This window comes from Lemur catta, chromosome 2 (genome assembly GCF_020740605.2).
Source record: "Lemur catta isolate mLemCat1 chromosome 2, mLemCat1.pri, whole genome shotgun sequence".
NCBI lineage: Eukaryota > Metazoa > Chordata > Mammalia > Primates > Lemuridae > Lemur > Lemur catta.
In genome coordinates this window covers 33,174,918-33,184,374 of record NC_059129.1, presented here as the reverse complement: position 1 = coordinate 33,184,374, position 9,457 = coordinate 33,174,918, and the positions used below count along the sequence as shown (strand labels likewise).

Here is a 9,457-nt window from a genome sequence, read left to right as displayed (position 1 = left end):
GCTGGCACTCACTAGCGTGGGCAGCGCCTGGGGCCACAGCCCTGCGGTTCTGATTTGATTCAAATCACACAGCCCGAGAGACCCCAGCGTTCCCACTCCAACTTTCCCACCTTCGCAGCCCATTTCCTTGCCGAAGCGAGAGGTCTGCAGGAAGCTTTTCCAGCAGCGGCAGCAGCAGCCGGAGCAGCCACGGCAGAGCACGGCAGCTCCAGCGCCGGCACCGGCACCCTTCAAATTGGGGCTCTAGCCCTTTAAATCTGCTCAGTTACCAAAAGAGAAGAGGCATCAGACCCTGTTAATTAAAGCTCGCCCCGGTCCATCATTCTGAGGAGCTGCAGAGCTCTGCTCCTTCCTGAAGGCTCAGAGATTCTCCTTAACTCCCAGCCATGGATCTTGGAGAATTTCCCCCGAGATCAGCAGGAGGTATGATCTTGCCGATGGCACTCTGAGGCTGGTGTGGCTCTAAATCAATCACACACTGACTGCATGGACGCTGCCTGGCTCCCCTTGCTTTCCTCTCCCCTCCCTGCTCTCCAGTTCCCAGCTTATGTTTAGTTGAGACAAATCAAGTTTTCACGGGTTGGGGAGGGCGGGCAGGGGTGGGAGATGTGGAGGTAGCTCCTAATGTGTTTGTTTTGGCCCTGGCTCTACCCTGCTGCCAAAGTGGTCTGCAGGAGTCGGAAACGTGTTTCTTTGAGCTCTGGCCCATGCAAAACCATTTCCTCCTGGCCAGGTCCCTCCCCCCCACCCCCCGTTATAATGAAAAGAGCATAACCCTGACTTGACTTGTTTCTCAAATCGATGACCTGCCACTCAGTCTGAAGATGGTTGTGCGGCTGCTCTCCTACGTTATTGGAAAACTCATTCCATACAACTTTCTCCCTGAGAACGGTCCCGGAGGAATGTCGTGCCTGCACCTGTCTCCCCTGCCGTCCCCAGCCTCCCCTTCCCTTGCTCTGAATGCTGCTGGCTTCAAACGCTTGCAGTATGACTTCAGGAATTCCTAACCCTGTCCCTTGTGCCTTTTGAGGAAACTCACTTCCAGCCGAGTCTCAGGTTCTGTTGCAAAGTGTTGTTTTTATTCAGGAATCTGCTCTAGCCTGGCAGGGAGAGGGAGTAGATTTATCTTCTCTGTACATTGCATTGTGTGAACTGTACTCGGGCCCAGGGAACATCTATCTGCAAGTCCTTCATTGATTTGTTTTCGCCCCTGCGGCTTCCTTCTGGGTGAAATACTCTTCTCGAGTCATGCCCAGAGGAAAGGTTTCCTTTCAATCATCTTGACGTGACTTCACAGATGTCCCTGAAAGTCAGGTCCTGGCAGAGGGAGCCATTTGCATTGTTCTGAGTGACAGCCCCTAGGGTCCCAGGGCATGGGCCCACATGGCTCGGGAGGGGCTTCCAAGGGCTTCCAGTCCCCTCCGTCCTCCGCCCCAGAGGAGCTTAGGAGAGAAGGCACTCTTGCTGATTTTCGCAGGGGCTGTAAAACATGCTGAGTGGTTACCATCATCTTTCAAGTCTTGAGAGGGATGAGTCAAAACACCACTTACATGAGCGGGGCTTCTCCCCAAAAGTTATTGCCTGCAGAGTCCTAAGCTGTTTGCATGGTCAGTAGTTATCACACGTGCAGCTAGAGCCTTTCCACTGCCCCAGCAAAGGATGGGCAGTCTCCCTGGGTAAAATGTGGTGGAAGTTAGCCTGTCTGCTTCCCAGGCGCTGTGGGGGCCGTGCAATTCGTATTCTCAGAATAATAAAAAACTCTCAGCCGTGGCAGAAACTCTCTGGTTAGGAGAGACTATTCAAAGCCTGCAAGTGAAGCACTAGATGGGATTCCTAATCACCGTGCCTCTTGGCGGGTCTGTGTGGTGATTTGAAGATTTCCAAAGGCGGAAGCCAGGGAGAACCATTTCCTGCAACACAAAGTCAGCAGGAGGCTTTGGTCATGCGGGATGAGGAGAGGAGTCTTGTGGGAAGGTGGCACTGGGGGTCCGGGGCCTTTTCCAGGGTTTTGCTTTCAGCTCGTCTGTGAATGGCTTCACTGAGGGTCAGGGTCTCACCTGGAGTTGGCCATGATTAGCCATGGGTGGTTCCCTGAGTTCACAGAGGGCAGAGGGGCCAGACAGCTGTGACGCCTTTTCCTCTACCGCCTTGTGGCTCAAAGGCCATAGCCCCCGCCTCTCCATGCATTCGTGCTCAAGGATCAACCCCCTTCCTCCACTTTCTGGGGGAGGCCAACAGAGGCCTGAGATAGACGCCACTAACTGTGTCTCTGGGCTGGCTAGGGGGCCATTAACAACAAGTAATTAAGTAGACTGTTCCTTTGTGTCAAATTGTCTTTGTGACTTAATGCTGTGTGTGTGTGTGTGTGTGTGTGTGTGTGTGTGTGCGCGTGTGTGTGTTTAGTCTGCTGGGTGGCTGCTAGCTTTCAAGGAGCTTTGAGCAAGTCCCAGTGGAGTTTGTTTAGATGTGGCAACTTTGTGTGTAGTTTTGTGGTTCGTTGATGTTCCTTTTATGGCCCTGGTGGGCCTTCGGGTCACTGGGGTGCTGGGTAGAAAGGCCTGGCCTTCGGGCAGGTCAGACCCTCAGTGGCATCCCGACCCTGCCATGTAAGGGCACGTGAGCCTCAGTGTCTTCATCCGTGACACGGCACAGGCGGGATTAAATGGGATCGTTGAGCAGAAGGCTGTGTTTGCAGCGGGTACAGAGAAATATTTCTTCCTTCAACTGCAGCTGCCTTCAGCTAAGCAAACGTTCACACGAGGGACAGGACTGATTAAATAGTGACAGTGGCTCCTTCACTGGCCGCTGGACCGAACCTTTCTCGGGGCAGGGGTGGCCTCTTCTGTGTCACCCCCCTCCCGGAGGCCAGCACAGGGCCTGGTTGGGCACGGAAGCCGCATAAAGGTTGATTGACTGCATACATGCTGGTCTGTGGCCATTTAACCTTCAACATAGGTGATTTTTAATGACTAAGCAAAACCGCTCCTCACTCAGTTTACTTAAGAAATACAGCTGAGCCAGGCAGATCCAAGAGCCCCGTGACTGTAATAAACTTGGACTAAAATATATCCATTTTGGGGGCAAATTTGATCTGTAATAAAAACCTGCCTCCTGCATTGGGACCTGTCCCAGGTGCCGGGAGTGTCCCTGGAGCCGTCCTCATTGCTGAGGAACGTGATGGTGGCCAACTTCCTCCCCTCGCCAGGTGCCACCTGCTCTGGAAGAAGAGAAGAGGCTGTGGAGAGGGCTGCTAGCTCTGGGAGGAAGGAGGCGCTTCGTGTGTCGCCCTGGCGTGCAGAACACAATCCCTGTATCAGCTGATGAGCCAATACGTTGATCCGGGTGGAAATAGTAACTGCTGGGGGGAGTCATTGATTTCATAACTATCTGTCAAAGACAATCCCCATCGTCACAACCGATGCCACCACTACCACCCAACACCCACTGAGGACCCCCTGGCCGGGGCTGGGGTGCGGCTCTCCCGTCGGGGTCAGGCGCACAAACAAGCGGTTCCGTGCAGACCGCATGGGCTGGAGAGCGGTGGGACCAGCGGACCCTGGGACACAGCAGGGGGCCTACCACAGCGTGGTCTCGTGTAGGTGACCCCTAAACTGAGTCCCAACAGAGCTGGCTCTGGGAGATCTTTCTAGGGTGATGAAGGGGTGCAAGCCAAGAACCCGTGTGTGAGAGCCTGCCGGGGGGGGGGGGGCGGTGGCACTTGCATCTGGCTGCCATCAGGGGCCACGTGACAAGAAAGGCGAGGTGGCAGGGGCCAGACCCCAAAGGGCCCTGGGTGCCTGAGAGGAGGGGCCTTCACTCTGAAGGAGATAAAGAACTGCTTGGGAAAACTGAACTCAGCAAATCCGTCTTGAGCATCGATCCAGTCCCAGGCTGGGTTCCAGGCCCCGGGGAGGTGCCCGTGAACCCAGCACACAGAAACCCCTGCTCTAGGGGGACTCTCCCGCAGCGGAGAACACACAAAATCAGCAGCAGGAAGGCGGATTGTATCATGCGTGGCATGCTGGGTGGGAGTGCACACTACGCAGGAAACAAAGCAGAGGAGGAGCACGGGGTCTAGGGACAGTGATGGCACACGGGCATGTGTGCGCAGTCCTGTGTAAAGTGCAATCCTAAACAAACAAAGGTGGCATCCGAATGAAGACTCTTGGAGGCGTTGTAAGAACTTTGGCTTTCTCTCTGAGTGACATGGAAGCCAGGACTGGGCTCTGAGCAGAGGAAAAACTCTTTATTATTTGTTTTTTAGAAACACGGTCTTGCTCCGTCACCCAGGCTGGAGTGCAGCGGCACAGTAAGAGCTCACTGCAGCCTTGAACTCCTGGGCTCAAGTGATCCTCCTGCCTCAGCCTCCTGAGTAGTTGGGACTACCAGCATGTACTACCACGCCTGGCTATTTTTACATTTGTTGTGTAGATGGGTCCTTTCTATGTTGCCCAGGCTGGTCTCAAACTCCTGGCCTCAAGTGATCCTCCCACCTCAGCCTCCCAAAGTGCTGGTTTTACAGGCATGAACCACTATGCCCAGCCCAGAGGAGAAACATTTGTAAACGATCCTCCTAACTGCTGTGCTGAGGAAAGACTGTGGGTGGGCAGGGTGGCGAACATACACTGCACGTGAGAGGTGACGGTGGCTGGCCAAGGGGGAACCAGTGGAGATCGGACAAGCTCTGGGATTCTCAACTTGTTTTCTGTTTTCCGGATGGAGGCGATGGACAGTTGTGTGAGGGGAAGCGATGAGTCGAGCATGACTCAAGCTTCTTTGGCCTGAGATGGGGACGGCTGTGGGCGGAGCAGGGTTGGGAGAAGAGCAGGGGTTGGGTGTTTCTCGTGCTGACTCGGGGACGTCTGCTGAGCCTCGCGGCGGAGACGTTGAGTGGGCAGTCCCGGGTTGACGGAGAGAGCTGGGCTGGAGACAGGCTTGGGAGCCATCGGAGCACAGATGGTGCTGAAAGCCATCTCGGATGAGATCATCGGAGACGGACGGGAGGTGGCGATAAGCAAGGACTGAGATCTGAGGCGTCACGGCCAGCTACGGGTTACGGAGATGAGAAACCAACCGAGGAGCCTGGGAAGAGGCGTCTCTCTTGTTCAAGACAGTTCACTCCCTTCCTGCTCTCTGTGTCCTTTCTTTTCCTGGGACCAGGACTCCTAGATCATTCTCCCCATTTTCACCTTGTCCCTTTCCTCTGGCTTCTTCCCACCTCCCTGTAGACCTGCTCAGATCTTTCCCATCTCACAAAGAACCCTCCCCTAACCCTACAAACTCCATTAGCTTTCACCCTGGTTTTCTCTTTTTCTTTATCGATAAATTTGTCTTTCCTTCAGCATTAATCAAGCAACTGCTCCATGCCCGGCATAGAGGACATAGAGACAAAAGACAGATTTTACCATACTTGAAAGAGTATCTATTTATTTATACCTTGTCTACTTCCATAAAACATTCGGAATAGCATTTTGGATGTGTATATAAAATGAAATCTAAAATATATAACCATACACGAAGCATGAAAAATTTTGTGCCAAAAAATTGTATTTGTACTCTGAAATAGAATTTAGAATACAAGAACAAGAACAGAAAAAAACCAAACAGAATGCAGGAATAAAGGTCATAAGGTTCTGTGAGACTGTAATTGAGCCACTAATCTGATCAGAACTTCCCAGTCAAAAAATGGAAAATGGGAATTCCTTTAAAAAATTTACTGAAATATAATATACAGATAAAAAAGTTCTCATGTCATAATTATATGGCTCAAAACACTTTAACAAACTGAGCACCCTGTCTAACTGCAGCCAGATCAAGAAATAGGACATGATCTCTACCACAGGGCCACCCTCTGGGGTCCTTTCCAGTTGGTACCGTCCCCAGGGACTGACATTTTCCATTTGCCCGTTTCAAACTTTTTGGGAATTCCTTCCTGAGTTTCATCGTCCATGAGATGATATGCTAATTTCTCAAAGAAAACAAAAGTTTTCTGGCATTTAATTCTGAAAGAATACAGTTGACTCTTGAATGACACAGGTTTGAACTGCGAGGGTTTGACACTGAATGAATGTGAGCAAAGTGTGGTCTCAGTTCTTCAGAAACTTCAGAGTCAGAGAAGTACAATGGACACTTGGACAACATGGGCTCGAACTGTCTAGATCCACTTACATGCAGATTTTCTTCTACCTCTGCCACCCCGAGACAGCAAGGCCAACCCTTCCTCCTCCTCCTCCTCCTCCTCCTTCTCCTCAGCCTACTCAACGTGGAGACGATGAGGATGAAGAAGAGCTTTATGATGATCCACTTCCACTGAATGAATAGTGAATATATTTTCCCTTCCATATGATTTCCTTTTCTCTAGCTTACTTTATTATGAGAATACAATATATAATACATATAACATACAAAATATGTGTTAAGCAACTGTTTTTGTTATCAGTAAGGCTTCCGGTCCACAGTAGGCTATTAGTAGTTAAGTTTTGAGGAGTCAAAGTTATACTCAGAGTTTCGACTGCATGGGACGTCGCCGCCCCTAACCCCTGCATTGTTCAAGAGTCAACTGTATTTTCTTCTGGGCTTTCATTTAAAGATTGCTGAAAAAATTAGGTGGCCATCCCTTGTCTATTCCCATAACATATTTTGGATAGTATACAAATACATGTATGTATGTAATGAAACATAAAACATAAAATTGTAAACTTAGGATAGAAAAAGGCAAAGAGTGGCAGTTATTTCACATCATTTGAAGCCTGACAAGGGGCAGTCAGGAGGTAAAACCTGGAGAGGACGGCGTGTTAAATGCCAGAGAGATCAAGCAGCATAAGGTCTGCAAGCGTCCCTCGGAGCTGGAAAGCGGGAGGCAGCCAGCCAGGTTCCTGGAGCTATGAAGGTAGAAGCCAGATTGCGGGAGGGATCAAAGAAGGAATGGGAGGTTTGGTGCGATGCCTCTGAGTGGGGACCACTATTTCAAGGGGGTGGTTCTCGTGGGAAGGAGAGAAAAGACAGCAGGCAGAAGAAACCGCAAAACCTGAGGAAGGGTTTTGTTTATTTCTCAATAGAATGGGAGAGACTTTGCCATGTTCTTAGAGACATGGGTAATCGAGAAATAGAGGCAAAAAAATAAAGGAGAGAGAAAAGATAGTTAAAGAAGCAACGACCTGCCTATAATACCAGCATTTTTGGAGGCAGAGGTGGGAGGATCGCCTGAGGCCAGAAGTTCAAGACCAGACTGGGCAACATAGTGAGACCCCATCTCTATAAAAAAAATGAAAAAATTAGCCAGGCATGGTGGCACACGCCAGTAGTCCCAGCTACTTGCAGGGGCTGAGGCAGGGGGATCACTTGAGCCCAGGAGTCTGAGGTTGCAGTGTGCTATGATGACACCACTGCATTCCAGCCTGGGCAACAGAGCAAGACCCTGTCTCTGGGGAAAAAAAAAAAGGCAAGAACCAGATAGATTCTCCCCTGTACACATGCTCAACCACACTCAAACTGACTGGGTTTCTCCGCTTCTTTAACTTTCCCTGGTTGTAGATCCAGCTCCTGGCCATTATTCTCCTGTGTTTTGACACTAAGATGGTCCTTGGCAATAACAACACACTCCTTGGGGAACTCTAGGACTGATCCTCTCTTTAGAGAGAGGGGCACTGTAGGGCGTCTGTCAACTTTATTTCAATCTTCCATCCCAGAGTGTCAAGGCTGCAGGGGGCCTGAGTGAGTATCCAGTCTGTGTTCTTATTTTCTAAATGTGGAAACTGAGGCCCCAGCTTTCCTGGGAAGGTGAGATAGTGGAGGAGCATATAAACCTCAGATCTCTGGACTACTTGACCATAGCATCAACTGGCATTTCCAAAAGTCTCTCTCCTAACCTCTAAAGCCCGAGTGTGTCTCAAATCTCAGCGAGTGCCAAACTCCCCCAGAGGGTTTGTTAAGATGCAGATTCGCTGGGCCCCGCCGGCTCTGGGTTTCCCACTCGCAGGGCGGGGAATGTGCGCCTGTGACAGCTTCCTCGGGTGATGCTGAGGCTGCTGGTCTGGGGGCCACGCGGGAGGCCAGTGTTCAAGAGGCGCCGTGGCAGGGTGGGGGGCAGGGGGGACAAGGCTAGACCTGGGCGCCAGGAGCGTGTCCCTCGGCCTGACCTCATTCCCATTGGGTCAGGCCTGAATGAGGCGGGGGTGGCCAGCTGCCAGTCCCCAGAGGATGAGCCTTCTGCCTTCCAGCCACCAAGAGACCCCAGGAATGCCGGGGGGCAGGCTGAGCCCCCGACAGTCCGGCTGTCCTCAAACACAGCACGGTGTGTGCTGTCTCTCTGCCTCCTGCGGGGCAGGGCCCCGGGGAAGCCCTGCTGGACCCGGCTGGGGGCTCTCAGAGCTCACGTCCCCGCAGCCGCCCGAGGACTGCGCCCCGCGCTGCCCCGAGGGAAGGGGGCGCAGCTGGGCGGGACCCCAGGTTCCTCCCAGCTGATTCCATTATCTCGGCGCCCGGAGCATACGTCAAGTGACTTCTGTGTCTCTGGCAGGTTATTACTCGCTGAATTAGTGTAGTGAAATAAAAACTATAATAAAGCTGTACCGCGCTCTTAAATTGTTAAAATTTATTATAAAACGCCTGTAGTTATTAACTGATTTTCGCCGTGTGCATTGCCTGCGGCGGAAGCCGAGGAAGATGAAAAGTGGCTCTGTCACCAGGAGGCCGGGAGTCGCTCCTGGAATCCTCCAGGGAGCCCTGGACGGGACGCGAACTCGCAAATCACCGAGCGGCGCCGCCTCGGGATGCTGCAGCCTGTCCCCGCGCCGCCCACGGCGCTCTGCTCCGGGGCTGCAAGTCCCGTCCCAGGGGAGGGAGACGCATCTGTCCCCTGCAAGCGGCCCCCGCAGGCCGAGCCGGGGGTGGCGAATGAGGCTCGCGCCCCCGGCGGCCACTCGCCCTGTCTCAGCCTGGGCCGGATGTTCCAGCTCCGCAGAGCTGCTGCGGACAGGCGTCCGCCACCCCGCGACCGTCCTCCCCTCGACAGCCCCCCGCGGGCCTGCTTCCTACCCTGCCTTCCGAGAACCCGAAGAAGGAGCCAAGTTTTCCTGAGCTCAACTAGGGCGGTTTCCAGGGTGGTCCCTCAGCAGGGAGCCGGTCCCCGTGCTGTCGCGGTCCCCAAGGCAGCGCAGCAAGGAGGCGAGCGTGTTCCCCGCTGCTGCTCTCTGGGGGGAGCCGGGGGTGCCGTGTCGCAGAGAGACACGCCCTGCAGGCACCTCAGGATGGAGGGGCCCTGACTCCGACGTGCATTCTGAACCGGCCCAGATTGCCGCCTTGGCTCCCATCCCCTGGGACCTGTCTTAGAGCCAATGGCAGCGTCCTCATTGGTTTACCGGCCCTGGGTCCTTATGGCCAGTCTGAGACCAGCTAGGTTGTAAATACACCTGAAGTCCTCTGCTGAGGAGTAGGAAAGAAAAGCTCAGAATGTTTC

The 9,457-nt window shown here is 53.0% G+C and overlaps 1 protein-coding gene across 1 annotated transcript in view; it reads left to right on the top strand.

Annotated features, from left to right (window-relative positions):
• Positions 1-313: 313 nt before the first annotated feature.
• The window catches only part of CALN1 (calneuron 1), a 444,631-nt gene continuing 435,487 nt past the window's right edge, over positions 314-9,457 (top strand). The window contains exon 1 of the mRNA XM_045543183.1: positions 314-423. The gene's annotated coding sequence lies outside the window, so the exon portion shown is untranslated. The remainder of the gene's footprint in view (positions 424-9,457) is intronic.